The sequence below is a fragment of the Musca domestica genome, unplaced genomic scaffold (assembly GCF_030504385.1).
Source record: "Musca domestica strain aabys unplaced genomic scaffold, Musca_domestica.polishedcontigs.V.1.1 35, whole genome shotgun sequence".
Lineage (NCBI taxonomy): Eukaryota > Metazoa > Arthropoda > Insecta > Diptera > Muscidae > Musca > Musca domestica.
In genome coordinates this window covers 6,340,516-6,366,840 of record NW_026712315.1, presented here as the reverse complement: position 1 = coordinate 6,366,840, position 26,325 = coordinate 6,340,516, and the positions used below count along the sequence as shown (strand labels likewise).

At 34.9% G+C, this 26,325-nt stretch overlaps 1 protein-coding gene across 6 annotated transcripts in view; it reads left to right on the top strand.

The window, feature by feature from the left end:
- LOC131803917 (uncharacterized) overlaps positions 1–26,325 on the top strand; it is a 289,037-nt gene that overhangs the window by 197,464 nt on the left and 65,248 nt on the right. The window contains exon 1 of one of the 6 annotated variants that reach the window (XM_059125843.1): positions 17,758–18,122. The exons of 2 other annotated variants lie outside the window; for them this stretch is intronic. The gene's annotated coding sequence lies outside the window, so the exon portion shown is untranslated. Of the gene's footprint in view, positions 1–17,757; positions 18,123–26,325 lie in introns of those variants that run through there. 3 more of the 6 variants (XM_059125842.1, XM_059125838.1, XM_059125844.1) reach the window with 3 other exon arrangements.

Here is a 26,325-nt window from a genome sequence, read left to right as displayed (position 1 = left end):
GGTAATAGGAGAAGCCCAGTTGAGTTTTTTTATACCCTCCACCATTCTACGGAGGGTATATAAGCTTTGTCATTCCCCTTTTTAACTCCTCGAAATATTCATAATAGACCCTACGAGGTATATATATTCTGGATCAGCTTAAAATTCTAAGACGATATAGCAATGTCCCTCCGTCTGTCTGTTGTAATCACGCTATCTTTCGAACGAATTGAGATAAAAGGCTAAAATTTTGCATACATACATAGTTTACCAGTAGGCAGATTAAGTTCGTGAATGGGCCATGTCGGTCCACGTTTTCGTAAAGTCCCCATATAATGGTACCTCCCGATATTCGCTATTTTCATGATTATTTCATGGAATTATTCCAAATTTCATATTTAAAGTTCGTAATGGGTACTACAGCCTATGACAAATGTTTCGTGTGCAGGCCCACTGTACCTCCCGATATTCGATAATTTAATGATTTTAGCAAAATTATTCGCTGGAACCGTTTTAAATTTTGTATTTGAAATTGTATTTCGAAATTGAAAATGGGTACTACAGCCAATGACACAAAATTTCGTAAGCAGGCCCATGCCTTCGTTTAGTCCTCATATAACGGTAGCATTCGATTTATTTACTTATTTTTTTTTTTTTTTTTTTTGAAAAATTTCAAGTTCCATCCAAATAGTGGAGGATATTAAAAGTTAGGCCCGTCCGAACTTGGAAGCTTTTTTAGTTGTTATACTATCAGTCATATGGCTAGATAGAGAATCATTCAAAACTTGCCTCATCGAAAAAACGATTTTAGACCCTAGGTCCCTTTGGACCAAATCCCTTTCAGGACATTGTCCGTCCGTCCGTCCGTCTGTCTGGCTGGCGCTCACGAAAAATCTCGAAGACAGTATCCGATTTGATTCAAACTTGGTAGATCGTAATGTTATTATCAAACTTCGATCAAGTTCAGTACCTCCCCCACAAAAGATCTAAATTTACAAAGAAAATAATTTTGCCCACACAACAAGAACGGGTGATCTAAATGTGTTCAAAATTTTTGCAAATATTGTTATATTTGTATCAGTGCTGTGTCAGGTGGACGATATGGACAATGGACAATATCGGATCCACTTTAAATTTTTAAATTTTGAAAAATTATAACCCTAAGCATCCTATTCTCTTCTCTTCATCCCAATATTTCTATCAACACATAATCAGATGTGAAGATGGAATATATTGGTCACAATTTTGCCTAACTATGAAGCTAATAAAACGCGAAATGAGCATCCGATTCTCTTCAAATTTCAAGCATTCCAATATCTTTATCAACACATAATCAGGTGTTAAAATGGAATATATCTGTCCATTACTTCTGGTACCTCCGCCACAAAGGGTTCAAAATTCTGAATAAGTATGAAGCTCATAAAAGTGCGAAATGAACATCCGATTATTTTCAAACTTGGCACATCCAAATATTTCTACCAACACAAGACCAGATAGGAACATGGAGTTTGTAGGACAACTCCTTCTCCCCAACTCCCCAGCAAAGGGTCAAAATTTTGAATAAATATAGGTCTTATAAAACGCGAAATAAACATCCGATTCTCTTCAAATTTCACTAATTTCAATATCTCTATTAACACATAATCAGATGTTAAAATGGAATATATCTGTCCATTACTTCTGGTACCTCCGCCACAAAGGGTTCAAAATTCTGAATAACTATGAAGCTCATAAAACGCGATATGAACATCCGATTATTTTTAAACTTGGCACATCTCAATAATTCTATCAACACAAGACCAGATGGGAAGATGGAATTTGTCGGACCACTGCTTCAAAATTTTGAATATCCATGAAGTTCTGCACAGAAAGGGAAGCAATAATCCAATTTTGCTCTAATTTTGCAAATCTTTATATTTGCGTCAGTTTTAGGTCTCGGGCCAAAATGGATAATATTGGTCCACTCCATCGAGTGCCTCTCCCACAAAGTGCCAAAATTTTGAATATCCATGAAGTCATAAAAAGCGAAATCAACATCCGATTCCATCAGCATCTCAATATTTCCATCAACACAAGGTCTGTTATAAAGATGTTAGAGATCGGACCATATTTTCTGGTATCTCCCCCACGTAGGGTTCAAGATTTTCAAGAACAAAACGCGAAATAAACATCCAAATCTCTTAAAATTCCACACATCCAAACATTTTTGCCAACGCAAGATCTGTTGTGAAGATGATATATAGTTGCGGACCCCTTCTGGTACCTCACCCACAAAGGGTCAAAATTTTCAATATTTTAGTTGATATAGTCCAAACCTGACACGTCGCCATATTTATATCATATTTATTTAGGTCGGATACGAAATGAACAATATTAGACCATTCCTTCGGAACCTACTCGATTTGAATAATTATAACAAAAGTCAAAATATATTGAAATACTCGAATATTGGCTGAGGGTATGGGTCTGTCGGCATTGGTACTTTCTAACTTGTTTCCTAACAAAAGTAACACCTTGCGATTCCTTCCATTCGGGGCAACGTGAAAGATAAGGCTAACGCCAAAACCACAATGTCGATTCAAGACCTCAATTATGCCATTCGTTAGGCTATTGAAGTCATAGGCCAGTCATTTTTCGATTTGGGGGCCTTTTAGCTGATATTACACATCTTCCTTTGGTTTATGAAATAAAAAAAAATAATTTCTATGCAGCGAATACATTTTTTTATATTGAACAGACCGCTCTCTAGCATATTTTCAGAATTTCACCATTGCGGATTTCCATTAGATTTTCACACAAGTCAATAAAATTGAAACTTTAAAATGCTATTTATTTATTTTTTTTATTAAATTCCAAAGTGACCATTGAGAAATAGAGAGATGATGTCTCAATTTCCATTATTTCCATTCGAAGAACCTCTGAAATACGACTGGCTATTAAGTGTCAACAACTTCACGCCATTTATTGCCTTGGCTGGCTGGGCGGCTCGCATAGTTAATATTTCACTATTATTTTTTTTGGTTCTTATTTTGAAATTTGATCGATGATCTAATGAAAGTCTTTGTGAACCAGCCGAACACAGAGCAGCAGCCATGGTCACACTGGACTTTCCGACCGACTACTGGCCGCAAGGTAAACGCAATGTGGTTGTAAATTACAAAATTTAGTTTATTGATGAAATTCTAAACATTGAATACGCCACATAAACTATAAATTTATTTAGATTTCGTTTCGGATTAATTGAAAGAAACACAAACACACACATGCATAGGGACGCACATAGAGACTCACTACATTAGATTGTGCAAGGCAACATAAATCTCGGGGACGACATTAAATTGAAGACAAGAAAAAGTGAATGTACCGCCGGCGCATGAACTGAAAACAAGTAAAAAAGCAGTAAGTTCGGCCGGGCCGATCTTTGAATACCCTCCACCATTTGGAACTAATTTGGAAATTTTCAAAAACATGAAATCCGTTAAATTTTAAAAGGACCATAAACGTGGATTTTTTAAAAAATTTTAAAGGACCATAAACGTGTTTTTTAAAAGAATTTTTAAAGTATACTTAAAAGACCATAAACGTAGATTTTTTTAAAGATTTTTAAAGGATATTTAAAGGACCATAAACGTGGATTTTTTTAAAAGAATTTTTAAAGGATGTTTAAAGGACCATAAACGTGGATTTTTTAAAGAATTTTTAAAGGATATTTAAAGGACCATAAACGTGGATTTTTAAAGAATTTTTAAAGGATATTTAAAGGACCATAAACGTGGATTTTTTAAAAAATTTTTAAAGGACTATAAACGTGGATTTTTTTAAATAATTTTTAAAGGATATTTAAAGGACCATAAACGTGGATTTTTAAAGAATTTTTAAAGGATATTTAAAGGACCATAAACGTGGATTTTTTTAAATAATTTTTAAAGGATATTTAAAGGACCATAAACGTGGATTTTTAAAGAATTTTTAAAGGATATTTAAAGGACCATAAACGTGGATTTTTTAAAAAATTTTTAAAGGACTATAAACGTGGATTTTTTTAAAGAATTTTTAAAGGACTATAAACGTGGATTTTTTAAGGAATTTTTAAAGGACTATAAACGTGGATTTTTTTAAAGAATTTTTAAAGGACTATAAACGTGGATTTTTTAAAGAATTTTTAAAGGATATTTTAAGGACCATAAACGTGGATATTTTAAAGAATTTTTAAAGGACTATAAACGTGGATTTTTTTAAAGAATTTTTAAAGGACTATAAACGTGGATTTTTTTAAAGAATTTTTAAAGGATATTTTAAGGACCATAAACGTGGATATTTTAAAGAATTTTCAAAGGACTATAAACGTGGATTTTTTTAAAGAATTTTTAAAGGACTATAAACGTGGATTTTTTTAAAGAATTTTTAAAGGACTATAAACGTGGATTTTTTTAAAGAATTTTTAAAGGACTATAAACGTGGATTTTTTTAAAGAATTTTTAAAGGACTATAAGCATGGATTTTTAAAGAATATTAAAGGATATTTAAAGGACTATAACGTGGATTTTTAAAGATTTTTTAAAGGATATTTAAAGGACTATAAACATGGATTTTTAAAGATTTTTTAAAGAATATTTAAAGGACTATAAACGTGGATTTTTAAAGATTTTTTAAAGGATATTTAATTGACTATAAACGTGGATTTTTAAAGTTTTTTTAAGGGATATTTAATTGACTATAAACGTGGATTTTTAAAGATTTTTTAAAGGATATTTAATTGACTATAAACGTGGATTTTTAAAGTTTTTTTAAGGGATATTTAATTGACTATAAACGTGGATTTTTAAAGATTTTTTAAAGGATATTTAAAGGACTATAACGTGAATTTTTAAAGATTTTTTAAAGGATATTTAAAGGACTATAAACGTGGATTTTTAAAGATTTTTAAAGGATATTTAAAGGACTATAACGTGGATTTTTAAAGATTTCTTAAAGGATATTTAAAGGACTATAAACATGGATTTTTAAAGATTTTTTAAAGGATATTTAAAGGACTATAACGTGGATTTTTAAAGATTTCTTAAAGGATATTTAAAGGACTATAAACATGGATTTTTAAAGATTTTTTAAAGGATATTTAAAGGACTATAAACGTGGATTTTTAAAGATTTTTAAAGGATATTTAAAGGACTATAACGTGGATTTTTAAAGATTTCTTAAAGGATATTTAAAGGACTATAAACATGGATTTTTAAAGATTTTTTAAAGGATATTTAAAGGACTATAACGTGGATTTTTAAAGATTTCTTAAAGGATATTTAAAGGACTATAAACGTGGATTTTTTAAAGAATTTTTAAAGGACTATAATCGTGGATTTTTTAATGAATTTTTAAAGGACTATAAACGTGGATTTTTTAAAGAATTTTTAAAGGATATTCAAAGGACCATAAACGTGGATTTTTTAAATAATTTTTAAAGGATATTTAAAGGACCATAAACGTGGATTTTTAAAGAATTTTTAAAGGATATTTAAAGGACCATAAACGTGGATTTTTTAAAAATTTTTAAAGGACCATAAACGTGGATTTTTAAAGAATTTTTAAAGGATATTTAAAGGACCATAAACGTGGATTTTTAAAGAATTTTTAAAGGATATTTAAAGGACCATAAACGTGGATTTTTTAAAAAATTTTTAAAGGACTATAAACGTGGATTTTTTTAAAGAATTTTTAAAGGACTATAAACGTGGATTTTTTAAAGAATTTTTAAAGAATATTTAAAGGACTATAAACGTGGATTTTTAAAGATTTTTTAAAGGATATTTAACTGACTATAAACGTGGATTTTTAAAGTTTTTTTAAGGGATATTTAATTGACTATAAACGTGGATTTTTAAAGATTTTTTAAAGGATATTTAATTGACTATAAACGTGGATTTTTAAAGTTTTTTAAGGGATATTTAATTGACTATAAACGTGGATTTTTAAAGATTTTTAAAGGATATTTAATTGACTATAAACGTGGATTTTTAAAGATTTTTAAAGGATATTTAAAGGACTATAACGTGGATTTTTAAAGATTTCTTAAAGGATATTTAAAGGACTATAAACATGGATTTTTAAAGATTTTTTAAATGATATTTAAAGGACTATAACGTGGATTTTTAAAGATTTCTTAAAGGATATTTAAAGGACTATAAACATGGATTTTTAAAGATTTTTTAAAGAATATTTAAAGGACTATAAACGTGGATTTTTAAAGATTTTTTAAAGGATATTTAATTGACTATAAACGTGGATTTTTAAAGTTTTTTTAAGGGATATTTAATTGACTATAAACGTGGATTTTTAAAGATTTTTAAAGGATATTTAAAGGACTATAACGTGGATTTTTAAAGATTTCTTAAAGGATATTTAAAGGACTATAAACATGGATTTTTAAAGATTTTTTAAATGATATTTAAAGGACTATAAACGTGGATTTTTAAAGATTTTTCCGTTGAAAAATGTTGCTAAAATCATCAAAACACCGAACATAGGGTGGTACCGTTATATGGGGGATATAATATATCGTGGACCAATATAGACAATACTCTTCCAGGGGGTAAAGTGCTCAAAAGGAACTCCTTTAAAGGATTTTCAAGAACACCAATTTTGAAACTATTCAGGTGAATAATGTTGGTAAAATCATCAAAATACCGAATATAGTGAGGTATCGTTATATCGGGGCTATACGAGGACCTGGACCTGCATGAGTAATTTTCTGTCGTATTACGTATTGGAAACTTCAAATTCCAAATTTCAAGCAGTTTCGGTGAATAATGTCCCTAAAATCGTCAAATTTTCGAATATCAGGGGTACCCGTATATATATATATATATATATATATATATATATATATATATATATATATATATATATATATATATATATATATATATATATATATATATATATATATATATATATATATATATATATATATATATATATATATTCCGATGAGTTACAAACTGAATGACGAACCTAATATATCCTCCCTACTATGTGTGGTAGAGGATATAGAAATACATGCATGCACTCAAAACTCAATGAAAGTATTGAAAGAATTTTTTGTTTTCACAACATTTTTCCAACATTATATTTTTTTTTCATTTTTGATTTTGAAATCAATTTCTATTAAAATGTTTGTGTGTTGCTTTTTTTCTGCACTTAAAGTTTATGGCCGGTACGTGATTTAACAATTTTATTAGTTGCATTAAATGGGGGTACAACAACTCACTCCCGATCGCAACGTGACAGATATACGCTTGTCGATAATTCCAATTCCAATAATAATAACAATAATTAATCAAATGCATGTAAAAACAATTAGAAACCCCGATGTTGGTTGCATTTACGGTGCGGAGAAATGCAGTGTGTGGAAAAAAGTGGACTAGAGACCCAAGTCATTTCTGGCTTAAAAAGCTTGTAAAAATCAACGAGCGCACCTTAAATCACTTGGCATATGGAAGCCATGGAACCGGTATTGGCCACTGCGCTGCAACAGTCATTTTCATTTGCCATGTTATTCATTTCGATATTCCACAATTTAGGTAAATTATTGTTATTACATGTTCTGTTTTAATGAAAATGATAAGAGAAGCAAAAAAAAATGAGAAGATAGGTAGAAAGAGAGAAAACAACCTGGACATTGGTCACTGAATTGAATATCTGTAAGAAGAGTATATTTATTTGGTTTAAACGTCTCATATTTTTCAAGCCTATCATCGCTTTGAACAAGCGCTTCTAGACCAATGGGTAGTCTATGCAGAAAAGACATGTCTATTTTACTAAGAAGAGACCAAATTCTGGTCTTCTTTAGCGAAAGAATTTCGATCTGATGATTATAAAAATGGAAAACTTCTAGAAATAAAGAATGTGCGATTAAGACCCGATTTGTGTCAATCAAAATCGAAAAATAAGAAGAAGAATTAGTCGATTTTGCCGACAGAAGTATACCCTCAGCAAGAAGGGGCAGGCCGATATGTATCATTATCACATCGGAACTTGCCTTTCTGAAATTATTGGGGTATATAAAACTATTAGACAATCTGATACTTATTTCGCATTTTATCACAGATTCATCTATTGTCTATAGAAGACCTTGAGGTCATCTATTGCCCATAGAAGACCTTGAGGTCATCTATTGCCCATAGAAGACCTTGAGGTCATCTATTACCCATAGAAAACCTTGAGGTCATCTATTGCCCATAGAAGACCTTGAGGTCATCTATTGTCCATAGAAGACCTTGAGGTCATCTATTGTCTATAGAAGACCTTGAAGTCATCTATTGCCCATAGAAGACTTTGCAGTCATCTATAGCCCAAGGTCTTCTATGGACAATACAAGACCTTGAGGTCATCTACTGCCCACAGAAGACCTTGAGGTCATCTATTGCCCATAGAAGACTTTGCTGTCATCTATAGTCCAAGGTCTTCTATGGGCAATAGAAGACCTTGAGGCCTTGTCTTCTATGGACAATAGAAGACCTTGAGGTCATCTACTGCCCATAGAAGACCTTAAGGTCATCTACTGCCCATAGAAGACCTTAAGGTCATCTATTGCCCATAGAAGACCTTGAGGTCATCTACTGCCCATAGAAGACCTTAAGGTCATCTACTGCCCATAGAAGACCTTAAGGGCATCTATTGCCCATAGAAAACCTTAAGGTCATTTATTGCCCATAGAAGACCTTAAGGTCATTTATTGTCCATAGACCACCTTTAGGTCATCTATTGCCCATTTTACTCTGCCAAAGAACAAAAAAATCTAATTTTTTATCTATAATTCCTCCTTTGATTGCTCTCTCTCTTGCCAGGCTCATACATTTTTTAAATACCTCCCTATTTTGTATAAGTAGTCCAGATAAGTAGAAAGGATTTAAATTCGATTCTAAATTATTGCCAATTTTGCAATGCCACATTTTTCTACGCTCCATTGGCTTGACTTTAAATCTTCCCATAACAACATCAATTGTTTATTAAATAAATCATTGACTAATCTGATTAACTATTTCCTTTTGAAGAAGAACTCTTGCCATCGTCTGCAGTTTCCTTTTCAACTTGACATTGTCATCTTAAGATGATAAATAATTCCGGGCCTAATCCTTGGCATTATTCCTTTTTTTTCTATTTCAAGGACAAATGGTAGGTTCCCCAAACAGGCAAACAGGCCGATGATGTTAGGGAAGGTCATCAGGAGGGAAGATATATATTCAGTTTTCCTATCAAAAGTAAGTCAACGAAAGAAAAAGTAAATGAAATTGGATTTGTGTGTGTGTGTGTGGGATTGCGTTTGGTATCAACACACAAACAAGAAAATAGACTAGGGCGTGCCGCCAGTCAGTTAAAAGCCGTAGAATGTGATCTTTTATCCCAAAAACAACACCAACAACAACTGTTGAAAATAGACAACAAATTTGTCATGGGAAACCTCAAGACAATAGCGCACACGGAGAGACAAACTGTCTGTCGCTTAGCATATGGATGAAAAAATGAATGGATGGATAGCTGAATGGACAGACAGACAGACAGACAGACGTACTATGTACACACACCACACAAAAAACACACGGGCGGTCGGTGGGTCGTTTGGCCTCCATTTAAATATGCCAAATAAAAATAATCATAATAAGTTATAGCGGCAAAACGAAATGGCACGCCAATCGTGCCTGCGCCAATGTGATCCGACCCTACCGACCCTATGTGGTATTCCATTTCAAAAGAAAAAAATTAAATTTTTTAAACAATCAATGATTTTGGGGTGGCCACCACGACAAAATCATTGCAAATAACAATGTCTTTCACGAAATTGAAATCAAAACCAAACCCTCTTTTCAAAATAGTCCGCAATCAAAACAAAAATTCGATAATCATGGGAACAAAAACCCCAACACAAAACTAGCAACCTCAATAATTTAGAATCAGACTTGGGTCGCAGTAGATTAAAGTGGAAAATAACCGGCATTGTTTACTTTCAAAATAACTCGGAGCTACTGTCTCTTTTGGTTATTGTTGTAGTTGTTGACAGATCATTATTCCTCTTCATTTTCGTGGTGGGGGGAAGAAAATAAAGTAATGTGACATAAGTGCTAACCGAAATCGAACGAAGATCTATTTGAATTGTTGGTACGGGTCCATTGGTGCGAATGTGTCAAAATAAATATTTACTTTCAATTGTCGAATACGACAATTGGTCGTCTTGGTTTGGTCCTATCCAGGAAGTCATTATTTTTTGGAAGCTATAATTGATTTATCAAACTAAAAAGCCAAACAAGGGGGGTTGGCATGGCCATATGATGAGATAATCCGAAATCAATACGCGTAAAACAACAATGTTTAAACTGAAACATAGAAGAGTTTGCGGTCATCTATTATCCATCGAAAACCTTGAGGTCATCTATTTCACATAGAAGACCTTGAGGTAATATATTACCCATAGATGACCTTAAGGTCATCTATTGTCCATAGAAGTCCTTGAGGTCATCTATTATTCATAGAAGACCTTGAGGTCATCCATTGTCCACAGAAGACCCAAAGGTCATCTATTGGCCATAGAAGACCTTAATGTCTATTGAGGACTTCGGTCATATATTGTCCATATATGACATTGAGGTCATCTATTTTCCATAAAAGACCTAGACGAGATTTATTGTCCTTAGAAGACCTTGAGGTCATACATTGTCCAAAGAAGACCTTAAAGTCATCTTTTGTTCATAGAAGACCTTGAGGTCATCTATTGGCCATAGTAGACATTGAGTTCATCTATTAGCCATAGAAGGTCTAAAAGTCATCTATTGTCCATAAAACCCCTGAGGTCTTTGAGGTCATCTATTGTCCATAGAAGACCCTAAGGTCATCTATTGTCCCCAGAAAATCTTGAGATCATCTGTGGGAGACCTTAAACTCTCCTATTGGGAAAAGGAAACTTTAAGCTCTCCTAATGGTAATGGGCGATCTAAACCCACTTATTTTGGGGTAAGGAGACCTTAAATTCTCCAATTGGGAATAGGAGACCTTAAGTCCTCCTCTCGGGAATAGGACACCTTAAGTTCTCCTCTCGGGAATAGGAGACCATAAGTTCTCCTCTCGGGAATAGGAGACCTTAAGTTCTCCTCTCGAGAATATGAGACCTTAAGTTCTCCTCTCGGGTATAGGAGACCTTAAGCTCTCCTCTTGGGAATAGGAGACCTTAAGCTCTACTCTCGGGAATTAGGGACCTTAAGCTATCCTCTCGGAAATAGGAGACCTTAAGCTCTCCTCTCGGGAATAGGAGACCTTAAGCTCTCCTATCGGGCATAGGAGACCTTAGGCTCTCCTATAGGGAATAGGAGACCTTAGGCTTTCCTATCGGGAATAGGAGACCTTATGCTCTCCTATCGGGAATAGGAGACCTTAAGCTCTCCTATCGGGAAAAGGAAACCTTAAGCTCTCCTAATGGTAAACCCTCTAATATCGGGAATAGGAGGCCTTACGTTCTCCTATCGGGAGTAGGATTCCTCAAGCTCTCCTATCGACAATAGGAGAACTTAAGCTCTCATATCGGCAATAGGAGACCTCAAACTCTCCTATGGACAGTAGGAGACCTCAAGCTCTCATATCGGCAATAGGAGACCTCAAACTCTCCTATGGATAATAGGAGAGCTTGAGGTCTCCTATTATCCATAGGAGAGCTTGATGGATAATAAGAGACCTCAAGCTCTCCAATGGATAATAGGAGACTTCAAGCTCTCCTATGGATAATAGGAGACCTCAAGCTCTTCTATGGATAATAGAAAACCTCAAGCTCTCCTGTGGATAATAGGGGCCCTCAAGCTTTCCTATCAACAAAAGGGCTCATATTAATGATCTCTCTCTCCCTTTATAAGACAACTCTTGTTGACGTCGAATTTTTTACAAAATTTTTATCTTATGAGTTGGCAATATCTACCCCCCTGAAAAAGAGTATTCGTCAAATTGCAATTAATATTTTTATAAACTTTTAAGTTTGGTAGGCAACCATATATCGGAATTATTTGTTATTGCCTTATTTGTCGTTCAAGTGGGGGTTAATAAACCGATAACAATAATAACTGTACAAAGACAGTTTTGAGCTACTCATTCGAATCACCTCTGAGTCATTTGCAATTCCAACCAACCTTTTTAAGTGTTTTAATTTTTATTGATAATATGATGTCATTCCATTTGATTCGTTTGACAATAACAACAAAAACTCCACTAACAATTAGAATAAGAATGTGTAGCGTCTGCAAAATTTAAAGGTGTTCCACAAAAAGTAATCGCGGCGTACATACAATCCTACAGACTTGTTTGACTATGTATGACATATGGCAGGAAATATAATTCGTTTACAAATTAAGGTTGCTGAGCAATATCGCAAATATTCGAATGTACTAAAAACTTAAGTAGGTTTAAATTAAAAAAAACTGTTAGCTTTTTCAGTTTCATATTTCGCAGTGACCTTTAGCACTCGAATTTTTAAGAATATATAAAATCTAAGGTCTAATATTTCCCTAAACGATTGTCAGTCTGCTTAAATTTTGTAAGGATGGACAATTTATTGTAGTTTTACCAAAAAATAAATATTTTCATTGGTTTAACTGGATGAAGATCAGTTTGTCTCGGGAGCGATCGTAAAATTACTACATAAAAGAGAATAAATCAAATTTTGCACAATTTATGTTTTAAAATAAAATTATTCCAGAAATTCGGGGCCATTGAACCTCCACATTGGTCCCTTTTTGGGGGAACAGCCGGAAATACACATGTTTATCAAAATTTATTTATTTATTTAAATATGTTTTTTGTGTCTTCCTTGTTCTTCACCCCAAACGAAGACAAAAAGAAGAAAAAACGAAAAGAAAATGTGTTAACACGTGCTTCTGCTGTTGCCGGCAGCGTTGGTTCAACTAAGTGGTGGTGATTATAACCGGGCACTGGGGTGCAATCGATTGTAATTGAACTCATTCCGAATATGGAAAATTAATTAATGACGATAATTGTGTGGAATGGAATGCTCAATCAAATGAGCACAACGGCCAGGGATGGGACCATGGGACAGAAGATCTTCAAAGTGTCTTCAATAAATAAAAGATCTTGGGATTTTACTCTACAGAAAGTCCTGATGTCTACTATTGACCATGGGAGAGCTTGAGGTTTCCTTTTGTCCACATAAGAGCTGGAGGTCTCCGATTGTCCATAGGAGAGCTGGAGGTGTCCGATTTTCCATAGGAGAGCTGGAGGTCTCCGATTGTCCATAGGAGAGCTGGAGGTCTCCGATTGTCCATAGGAGAGCTGGAGGTCTCCGATTGTCCATAGGAGAGCTGGAGGTCTCCTATTGTCCATAGAAGAGCTACAGGTCTCCCATTGTCCATAGAAGAGCTACAGGTCTCCTATTGTCCATAGAAGAGCTACAGGTCTCCTATTGTCCATAGAAGAGCGACAGGTCTCCTATTGTTCATAGAAGACCGACAGGTCTCCTATTGTCCATAGAAGAGTTACAGGTCTCCTATTGTCCATAGAAGAGCTACAGGTCTCCTATTGCGCATAGGAGAACTTGAGGTCTCCTAATGTCTTAGGATCTATTTTTCATAGGAGACCCGAAGGTTCCCTAAAGGCTATAGGAAATCATGAGGACTCCTATTGTCTGTATTGTCTATATAAGATCAGTAGCTCTTACATGGGCTACAGAAGACCATGAGGTTGCCTATTGTCCATTGAAAACATAAGACCTTGTGGTCTTCCGCGTGCTTTTTGAATATTTACATTTCCATCCCTGGCCACCACCCTTAACGAAGCAAAGTACAAATTTAGTGAACCAGCAGTGATTAGATGGAAATCCAGGAAAAGGGGTTCCCTGAGTAATCAATGGCAGCGGTTTGTTCTTCGTTTGTCCATGTGTGTGTGTGTGCTTCGTAGGTCATCTTCCGCCATCTCCGGCCCATTTAGATGTAAACAAAGCGCCACCATAAATGCAGGCATGCTTGCAGCGAGCAAAAGATGTTGATGCCACACCACTGCTGCATCTTGGAAAATTATGATGAGGAGTTCCATAAACAATAATAATAATAATTATTCGAATAAAAGAACTCAATTCAAATCGATTCGATTCGTTCCGTGGTTCTTTTTCCCTCTGATTTACAAAAGTTTTAATTATAAACAATTAACGCCGGAGCAGTCTAGGGAGGAGGTGGATGGATGGATATCCAAGAATATGCTTTAAATTAAAAAAACAAATGGAATCCGCTGACAAAACGGGGCAAATATGGTTCAGTGAACTCTTTTTCATTGTTGTTGGTTTTGTTTTGTTTTCTTCTCCTTCGTTGGTTCGTTTCTTCTTAAAGAAACCTCCTGATGCTCGACGGAATTCAGCGAACAAATGTTCTTTAATTGAAGGAACAACAACAAACACAACATAAGAACAACAAAAACGCAGCGATACCAACAGCCCATTAAAGAGTTATAAGAGAGCAACCAAAATATGCCAGGTTTTGAGATTAAGAGTATCCAAGAGATGCAGTTACTTTGAACTGAGTACTGGCGAATAGAAGGTGTTTTACATGAAGGAGGATATAGGGCGCGCCGGGCAGTATGGAAATTCCATAAATGAATGGTGGTCGGTTGGTCTGAAAATGTTCACGCTTGAATAGTTTGGGCTTGTGTTGTACACCTTCAAACGGAGTGCATTGTAAACAAGTTGATTTGTTTAGCGGAGGGCTGAGGGGGTGGAGTTGTCTTTTTTTTTTGTTTCTGTAAACCATATGGCATATGCTGTTATTCTCCCACCATCGCTCAACGTAAAAAATATCTCTACACAAAATGCAAATGTGTCGAGTGAGAGCAGTGGAGAGTTAACTCTTCTCGCCACACCAAGTTGGCAGTCGCAAAACAGGAGAAACATATGCCAATTATCGGGGATGGCAACAATTTTGCAAAGTGAGGTACTTTGGCATTGGAGTTGGTAGTTTGGGACCAAACGTAAAACAAGTAAAAAAGCAGTAAGTTCGGCCGGGCCGAACTTTGAATACCCTCCACCATTTGGAAGGAATTAGAAAATTTTCAAAAAATTAAATCCATTAAAAATTCTGTTAAAATATTTAAAATATCTAATATCGGAAGGTGCTTTATGGGTGGGATATACGATATTGTGGACCTATATAGACAATTAGCTTTCCAGGGTTAAAGTGCTCACAAAGAACTCCTCGTGTGGATTTTTAGACAATACCATGGGAATATATGGCTAAAATCATCAAAACACCGAATATCGGGGGTACCGTTATATGGGGGCCATACGATATCGAGGATCTATATAGATAATTCTCTTCCGAGGTATAAAGTACACACAAAGTACTCCTTGTGTGGATTTTCAGACAACTCCGTTGAAAAATGTGGGTAAAATCATCAAAATTCCGAATATCGGGGGTACCGTTGTATGGAGGCTATACGATATTGTGGACCTATATAGATAATTCTCTTCCAAGGGATAAAGTACCTTCAAGGAACTCCTTGTGTGGATTATCAGACAATTTCGTTGAAAAATGTGGCTAAAATCATCAAAATACCGAATATCGGAGGGTATCGTTGTATGGGGGCTATACAATATCGTGGACCTATATAGATAATTCTCGTTTAAGGGATAAAGTACTCATAAGGATTTTCAGACCATTCCATTAGACCATTCCATGTGTGGATTTTCAGACCATTCCATTAGAAAATGTGGCTAAAATCATCAAAATGCCGAATATCGGGGGTACCGTTATTCCGACATTATTCACTGGAATTGTTTCAAATTTGACATTTGAAGTTCGTTGTGGATATTACAGCCTATGACAGAAAATTTTCTATGCAGGTCCAGGTCTTCGTATAGGCCCCATATAACGGTACCTCCCGATATTCGGTATTTTGATGATTTTAGCGACATTATTCACTGGAGTTGTTTCAAATTTGATATTTGAAGTTTGTAATGAATACTACAGCCTATGACAGAAAATTGTCTATGCAGGTCCAGGTCTTTGTATAGCCCCCATATAACGATACCTCCCTATATTCGGTATTTTGATGATTTTAGCGACATTCTTCACTGGAATTGTTTCAAATTTGATGTTTGAAGTTTGTAATGAATACTACAGCCTAAGACAGCAAATTGTCTATGCAGGTTCACGTCTTCGTATAGCTCCCATATAACGGTACCTCCCAATATTCGGTATTTTGATTATTTTACCGTCATTATTCACCGTAGTAGTTTCAAATTACGTATTTAGAGTTCGTTATGGGAACTACAGTCTGTGACAGAAAATTGTCTGTGCAGGTCCACGTCTTCGTATAGCTCCCATATAACGGTACCTCCCGATATTCGGTATTTTGGTGATTTTTAGGGACATTATTCACCGGAATTGTTTCAAATTTGGCATTTGAAGTTCGTTGTGGATATTACAGTCTATGACAGAAAATTGTCTATGCAGGTCCACGTCTTCGTATAGCTCACATATAACGGTACCTCCCAATATTCGGTATTTTGATGATTTTAGCGACATTATTTACCGTAGTAGTTTCAAATTATGTAATTTGAGTTCGTGATGGGAACTACAGTCTATGACTGAAAATTGTCTATGCAGGTCCAGGTCTTCGTATAGGCCCCATATAGGCCAACGGTACCTCCAGATATTCGGTATTTTGAAGTTTAAGCGATATTATTCACCGTAGTAGTTTCAAATTACGTATTTAGAGATCGTGATGGAAGCTACAGCCTGTGACAGAAAATTGTTTATGCAGGTCCAGGTCTTTGTGTAGCTCCTATATAACGGTACCTCCCAATATGCGGTATTTTGATGATTTTAGCTACATTATTCACCGTTTATTTCAAGTTTCGAATTTAAACATGGTAATGGCTTATGACAATCAAGGCCTATGTAGGTGCACGTCGTATAGACCCCAATATAACGGCAATACTCGGTATTTTTAGGATATTAACAGAATTTTTGGCGAATGTTATCTTTTTCGAAAATTTCCAAATTCGTTGCAAATGGTGGAGGGTATTCAATGTTCGGCCCGGCCGAACTTACTGATTTTTACTTGTTGGAAATTCGTATTAGAGTGGTACAAAAAGTATTACAAGGTACTAAATAAGGTCCCCTTTGTATTTGAGGTAGCAGTACAGGGTGAGATAAAAAAAAAACTACAACAAAGTCAATCGCCATGATTTTACATTTTTTTAATTTTATTGAATGAAAGCAAAAAATGTCGGAAATAGCATCAAATTTTAAACCAATATTGCCCATCTCCGAACTCGATCTAAGTTTGACAATTTTATGTTGATGTACCAAGTTTGGATCAAATCGGATACTCCCCTTGAGAGTTATCGTGCGAACCGACCAGACAGAAGGACGGACTCGAATTGTCCTGAAACGGATGGCTTACCACTTAATTATCATTCATAATTGAGAACGTACTATTTCCCTTACGATTTCCATTACTATTTCCATCCCTGATACCATTCAAACAGTTTCATTCTCATTTTATGTTGTATCTCTGAGATACTTTTACTCTCTTGGGTCTCCCCAACATTTTGCTCTGGGTTTCGTTTGTGTGAGAGTGTTGATTCTTTTCTCTACTCACAACGAAAATTGTGTGTGTGGCTCTCAAAACAGTTTGGAGAAAATTATTCAGTCAACAACAAACGCCACCACCACAACAACATCAACAACAACCAGCCAACAACAACCACACACAAACGGCAAACGAACGGCCAAAATCGAGAAAACTAAAAAAGTTGTGCCATAGTTGTAACTCAACCGGCAGCGAGCAAACGATGCGTTTTCAACGGACGCGGACGGAATACGGCAAACGTTCGAAGTGGTGAAACACAAACAGAATCAGAAAGAAGAAGAAGAAAAAATACAGAAACACAAAATTGAAGAAAGTTTGTAGTTGAGTTGTGTACCAAAGCCAACCTATGTACACTTCAATTAAAAATAGATAAAACCAAAGCAAAAAAGTTTCAAAAAACGAAAGATTTATGTACGAAAATAAAATAAGGAATTCGAATTTTCATAGAAATTGTGAGTGTCAATCGTGTGTGAGTGTGTGTGTGCAAGTTTCAAAAGAAATTTTACATTAACAAAAATGTAAGAAAAAAAACATTATTATTTTTTGGTATTTTGTAATAATAGTGGTGGTAAATAAAGTGATTAAAAAAAAAAAATACAGTAACAATTTAAAATCTAAAAAATTATAATGCTACTGTTTTATTTTTTCTTAAATTGGTGCAAAACAATAAAAAATTTCAAAATAATCAGCTGTGATTTTATGACCAATTCTTATTGGATTTAAAAAATATAAATAAAATGTGAAGTTCATATTATAAGAAAACGAATTATAAAAAAATGTCATTGAATATTGAAAAAAAAAACAAAAATTTTATGAAAATGTTTTTTTTTTTATTGAAAATATATTAATATATTAATTAATTAATTTCTTTTGCGTTGATATAAATAAAACAAAATCTTTATATCGTCATAAAAATTTATTTAAAAAATATATTTGGAATACATACATTATACAAGAATTTAATCGAATATTTGTAACGTTTTTTACATTTTAAAAAATAACAAAAAATTATTAAACTTAAAATATTAAATTTTAAAAACAAACTTTCAAAAAAAAAAAAAAAAAAATACTAAATTATATGAAAATTTAATAAATATTTTTTTATAGATTAAAAAATTAGCAAAAAAAAAATAAAGAATTGAATGAAAGTGAAAGTTGTGGTAATTGTGTGGTAACATTTTGGTAATGTTTTTAAAAATGTAAATTTCTAAAAAAAAAAACTATTTTAAAAAACTATCTCTATTTTGGTAAAAACTCTCCAACATTTCTGAAATTTTCTACCAAAAGTAGATAGTTTAATCGTGATTTACGAAAAGTATTCTTTTGGCTGTATGAATTTTACCCAACTGCACGGGTTACACAAAAAATTGAACGCTTTTAACTTTTCCGTCTTCCAGACGGTACGTTTTTAGCCTGAATATAGAAAATATTTTACCCGAAAGTTCGGTTTAGGCATAATTTAGCCGAATCCTTATTGGTAGTATTTTGGATGCTTATGATAATACTAATCCAAAAATGATGAAGTAATTTTACCCACTTTTGCACACATGTCTATTTTGCCCATAGGCAGATCATGGGCTATCGGCCCACGTTTTCATATACAATGCCTCTCGATATTGGTATTTTGATTATTCTAGCGACATTATTCGCCGAACTAGGTTCAAATTTCAAATTGGAAGATCTGATGAAGACGTGGACCCAGTCTTCGTATATAATGATACCTCACTATATTCTGTAATTTGATTATTTTAGAGATACTTTTTACCGTAATTGTTTCAAAATTTGTATTTAAAGTTCGCAATGGGTAGTACAGTAATAAATAAATCGCAAATGCTGGTCCACGTCTTCGTATGGCCCCATATAACGATACCTCCTGATATTAGGTATTTTTATGATTTTGGCGGCTTAATTTCCGGAAAATTGTTTTAAGTTTTGTATTTGAAGTTCGGAAAAGGTACTACAGCCTATGGCAAAAAATTACTTATGAAAATTACCTATGACGAAAAATTGTCTATGCAGGTCCACGTCTTCGTATAGCCCTCAAATAACGGTACCTCCTAATATTCGGTATTTTGATGATATTAGCGACATTATTCACGGTAATTGTTTCAAACAAAAAAAGTCGTATATGCAGGCCAACGACTTCGTATAGCCCCCATATGACGATACCTTCCGATATTCCGTATTTTCATGATTTTAGAGGCATTATTAACCAGAATTGTTTCAAATGTTGTATTTGGGGTTCGGAATCGGTAATTCAGGCAAAGCAAAAAAATTTCTTACGAAGGATCACATCTTCGTATAGCCCCCATATATAGAGGTTTCAGTTGAGGAATTTTTCTAACGATTTTTTTTTAAATTTTTTCAAGTTCCGTCAAGCTTGCACCATTTTTTGATCAGATTTTTAAACCCCCATACGTCGATGTCATTACAGAGACTCTAAAGTCCTCACCTCTTTTCTATTATGGCACAGAAGGCGCTATAAGGGGTCTTCTTTCTATTAGACACCTAAAATTTTAATCTCCTCGGTGGTACAGATGAAGCCTTAAGGGGTCCACTCCTGGTGTTCACCCACACAAAGACACTTTAACAGAGGAGACCTCCTCTTCTACGATACGGGTCCTCTCCTCTATGGCATCATAAACAGCTGTTGAGTTCTAAACAGTTGTAGAGTTTCCCAACTGTTGATACACATATTTTACGGTTCAATAGAAGTCAACCTATTGACCAGATAAGTCGATAGCGCTACAACACCCTAAAGGCTCCGCTCCTCAATTGTACCACAGAAGTCTTATATATGTAATTATATTTGCTCTCTATGTATGTAATTATATTTGCTGGATTGAAATGTTGAGTTTTTGGATCAAATTTTTTGGGTTACCCCAAAGGAGAATTTATACCAAGACCAAAATGGTATCATTTTTATTAATATCTTTACGAAAAACTATAGTTTTTTGACCCACTTTTTGGCATTTTGAACGCAGTTTATTTTTTTTTTATTTTTTATTTTTGAAACTACCCCCACACCCCATTGTTTTAAAAATGAGATATATATAAAATAGAGATAGAAAAATGGTGGCAAATTATATCTAACACTTTAAAATTCTTCGAAAAGGAACTATATGTAAAAAAATGTCCTGGATCCAGCAATTTTTAGTCCGGTATTTTTAATATCATTTCAACTCAAATGTTTTAAAAACCTAATAACAACTAGAATCAATTCAGGGGAATATCAAAATTTATCCCAAATAATACCAAACGCTGGGACTTTTCCATAATGGTGCTATATGCTTAAATATCTATCCTGGAAACGGATGTTAATTTCGATCTTTTTGAGTTTCATAGATATTAAAAATGTTGACCCTTTGAGAGGCAGGTACCAGAGGAGTGGACCGATTATTTCCATCTTTACACCAGACCTTGGGTTTCTAAAAATATCAATATTTTCAATATTTTCAATATTTTGACCCTTTATGGGGGAGGTACTTGAGAAATGGACCGATATTGTCCATTTTCGCAATTGACCTAGCACTGATTTTAATATTAGGATTTTCAAATCGGAATATCCTTTTACTTTCTGTGCAGTACAATATTTTTTTGTAAAATTTTCGAACTTTTGTGCTGGAGGTACGAGAATGAGTGTACCGATATTGCCCATATCCGATACAAATTCCATCTATAAATATGACGTATAAAAACCGGATAAAAGTAAATTCCCCATAAAAATGACCAAAATTCCAGAATTCTAAGAAAATTCATTCATGAATTTTTGAAGGTTAACAAAGTAAAACATTTTTGTTTTATTGTAATTCACATAAATACTAACTAACAAATTAGTCTAACCTTTTTTCTAATCTAATCATACCGAGAATTTTTGCATTTTTTTGTTCTTAAGATAAACAAATAGCACAAAGATAAGCCCGAAGAATGGTTGCACGAATTCGCCAAAAATATTTCTACAAATATTTGAAAATTCATTTCATTGCTTAACTCATAATTCCTGGTCACATGGCCATGTCAACTAAATACACAATTGTTGCTAAATCATAATTAGCTATTTATTGTTGGTCAATTGGCAACAATGTTGTCACCTTTTCATTTGAAAGTAGTTCGTTTGAAGTTATCGTCGTGAGTAAGCTTTTAGCAAAAAAAAAAAAAAAAACAACAACAACAAAACTTTAAGGGAAATTAAAGTGAATTTTTATTGTTTACTACATGTCTCCTGTGTCTTGAATACCACCCCACCCCCCAAACACACTTGCAGACACGCACCCAACCATACAATCAAAGGGGATGAAATCCCAGTCCTGTCCCCATCCCGTTCTTGTCACAACAAACCCTTAAAATAAACAGCAACCAACTAATACGCAAGTCTCTATATGTTGTTGCTACTTTTGTTGTTGTTGTTGTTTTTGCTTTTGTGTGTAAATACCGGCAGTGTTGTTTAGTGTAGATATATTCAGAGAACACGAGGAAAGAAGCTTTGATTTGAAACTTGCCAAAATGATGAAATATGTATAAAAATCCGAAAGCGTTTCGCTCAGAAGGCAAAGGAAAGCAAGTTTTTTTTTGAAGACTGTATTTTTAAGACGAAACAAATATTTTGAGATATAATTTAAGGACCAGCCACAATAGTGGATTTTTATACCCCCAGCCATACGGCTACAGAGGGTATGTATTGTTGGATACGGCTAAAATGTGCCTCATCGAAACAATGGTTATACACTCTAGGTGTCTTTGGACCAAATACGTTTCAGGACATTTGGCGTTGATCTAGTGATGTTGGTTCGTCCGTCTGTCTGGCTGGCTGGTGCGCACAATAACTTTCGAAGCGAATTCCCGGTTTGGTCCAAACTTGGTACATCGTAATATTATTATCAAACTTAGGTCGTGTTCGGAGACTGGTACCTCCTACACAAAAAGGCCGAATTTCTCAAAGAAAATATTTGACTTTGCAAATCCTAATATTTGCATCAGTGCTAGGTCAGGTGCGAAAATGGACAATATTTGACCTCTTATAAAATACGACGTAAGAGTCCGAATGTATTTAAAATTCACACATCACAATATTTTGAATAACCCGATATCTGGTAAGAGGATGGGAAATATCGGTCCACTCCTTCTGGTACCTCCTCCACAAAGGGTCAAAATTTCGAATAACCAAAACGATCATAAAATCCGAAATGAGTACAGGGTTGCCCATATTCGACGGACGCATCTGGCAACGCCATAACTTTTGACAAAGATGTCACATCGCTTAATGACATACCGCGTTTGAAGCGTCAGTCCAAGCAGATTTTTACCATGCCACCACGAAATAGTTGAAATTTACATTCAACAGAATATCGCTGCCGTACGAGCCAGTGTTGAGAGATCCCCAAGAACATCCCAAAAACGCCGTTCTCATCAGTTGGGCATAGCTCGGTCCACTTTACAACGGATTATTCGCATTGATTTGCATTTGTTCCCGTACAAAATTCAATTGACGCAAAAAATGTTGCCTGCGGACAAGCCTCGTCGATTGGAATGGGCCCAAAGAATCATGGGTCCGTCGAATATGGGCAACTCTATATCTGGTTCTCTGCAAATTTCACACATCCGATTATTTCTACTAACACAAGATCTGCTATGAAGATGGAATATATCGGAACATTTCTTCTGGAACCTTCCCCACAAAGGGCTAAAAATTTTGAATAACCATGAAGCTCATAAAACGCGAAGTCACCATCCGAATCCATTCAAACTTGACACATCTCAATATTTTTATCAACTCAAGATCTATTATAAAGATAGTAGAGATCGGGCCTTTCCTACTTGTGCCTCCCCCACATAGGGTCAAAGTATTAAATAACCAAACGATAATAAAATCCGAAATAAGCATCCGGTTTTCTGCAAATGTCACACATTCTATTATTTCTAGTAACAAAAGATCTGCTATGAAGATGGAATATATCGGAACATTTCTTTTGATACCTCCCCCAGAAAGGGTCAAAATTTTGAATAACCATGAAGCTCGTAAAACGCGAAATTACCACCCGATTCCATTCAAACTTGGATCATCTCAATATTTTTAGCAACACAAGATCTGTTATAAAAGTGGTGGCCATTCCTGATACCTCTCCTAAGAAGGGTCAAAGTTTCGAATAACCAAAACGATCATAAAATCCATACTATGCGTCCGGTTCTCTGCAAATTTCACACATCTCAATTTTTCTACTAACACAAAATCTGCTAAGAAGATGAAATATATCGATTCAGTCTTTCTGGTACCTACCCCACAAAGAGGGATATATTTGAGGGTCCACTAGAGGGAATATATGTCGAGTCCACTCCTTCTGGTACCTCCTCCACAGAGGGTCAAAATTGTTAATATCCATGAAGCTCATAAAATGCGAAAACTCGCTCAAATTTCATTTTAGCCAACGCAAGATCTGTTGTGAAGATGATAGATATCTGCCAATCCCTTCTAATACCTCACCCACAAAGGGTCACAATTTTCATTACTTTTATCTGTCATAACTTACGAAACATGTCAGCGGATCTTTAAAACTTGCTACATCTAAATATTTCTCTCAACCTGACAAACCTGAGATAAATATTGAATTTATGATTCCGCATAAAATTGGACAAAAATATTCGATTTTCTTGTAACTTTGTTTTTACCTGTATTAGATGAAGTATGAAAATGGAATACTTCGTTCGAATATATGTGGTACCTTACGAACATATAAAAATTTTCAGAAAGTTATAAAGTGAAGAAAGCAGTCGATATAGTCCAAACCTGGCACGTCACAATATTTATATTATGTTTTTTAGGTCCGACAATATTGGCCCATTCTTTCGGAACCTACTCCATAGAGGATCAACAATTGGAATAATCGTAACAGAAGTCAAAATATATTGAAATAATGGAACATTGAGTACACCGTTTGGCAAAACCGACCGATACGTTTAAACTTGTTTTTCGAAGTGATGATGACTTTTTGTATGGGAGTGGACCAATATTGCCCATCTCCGAACTCGATCTAAGTTTGGTAATAATATTACGTTGCACCAAGTTTGGACCAAATCGGATACACACTTCGAGAGTTACCGTGTGCACCAGCCAGACGGACGAACGGACGGACATTGCCAGATCGACTCCAAATATTCCTATACTGATTTGATCCCAAGGCACATGTTGGCCGTATCAAATGATATATTTCCCCTCTCTAGCCATATGGCTGAGGTTATAAAAATAGTTTTAAATATTTTCGAAATATCCCATATAGACGCTGACCTGGCATTCGCAATTAACGTTCGATTAGCACTAAAGTGACAATGACTTCGTTTTTCATAGTCCGCTGCTCTATTGCTTCTGCGGTGTGCTCTGGTATTTGCCAGCAGCAAATAACAGGAGACAAGTCAGCCAGCCAGCAAATCAAAAATAATCTTTCCTATTCCCTACGTGCAATTGATATTGGAATCTATGCAATCTCGCTTTTGCAATTCTATTCCCTTTCGTTGCAACGCAATCGCATTGTTTACAAATTTCCTGGGATTTACATGTCTTCTCATCCCCCTCTTACCGCTTCTTTCCCGTTTAGTGGCCTTAGAGCAAAGGAATTTTTGTTTTTGGCTTCGCAACTAGTCGCATGTGTGCTAAACGCCATATTCCGTGCAACAACGAAACATTCTACTACCAAAAACAAAAAAAAAAAAACGATCTGATCTAAAATCCAAAATGATTCGGGCCACACGCAATACCTATAAAAGTCTCAGTTATTCTTATTTCTTTTTTGTGGCTGGTTGGTTGGCTGACTGGCCATTAAAGATTTAGCATGAGATTTGTTTTCATTTCGTATCACTCCCCCCTTCCCCCCACCATTACTTTAGGGCTCTACCAGCAGTTGTTATACTCACTCAGTCACTCACTCACCAATTCGTTGTCACTTGATTGCACCACCAGTATTTTAGATGCCGTGCCATACCATGCTAGGTCATTAAATGATTTACAATCAGCTGATGGCTGAATGACTGGCTGGTTGGCTGGCTGGTTGTCTGACTAGTTGGTTGGGTTACAAGGTTCAGTCTAGTTACAACGTCCATGAGTATGATATGCTGCTGGAGGTGGTGGGCTGCCAACAGCAGAATTCTCAGTACACAAATTCTCAATAGACATTATTGCCAGTTTTGTTAGGTTAAATAGCGTGGTGTTGATAATGTGCCGGGGAAAAATGCCACCGCACAGTGTTCTAAGTAGAGATTTCTGGTCAAGAGTTAGAAAATTGTGGATTTTGATTCGATACAAACCTAAGGCTTAAAATATTTGAAATCACTTTCACATATACCGAGACCTCTAGAAGTAAAGGACTACCATCTGTACTTTTTATACCTCCACCATTCTATAGAGGGTCTTTCCTACGTAACTCCTCGAAATACTCATGTTATAACCTGCAAAGTACAATTATTTTTATATTAGCGATGCCGGTCTTTCTGTCTGTCTGTTTGAATCACGCCATTTTTAAACCAATAAAGATAGCAGGTTAAGTTCGTAAATGTGTCATGTCTTTCCACGTTTTCGTATAGCCCCCATTTGACGGTATCTCCCGATATTCGGGTTTTTTATGGTTTTAGCGGCATTATTCGACGGATTCGTTTAAAATTTCGCATTGGAAGATCTTAATGGATACTGCAATCTATGAGATAAAAAAATAGTTATGCAGGTCCGCGTCTTCCTAT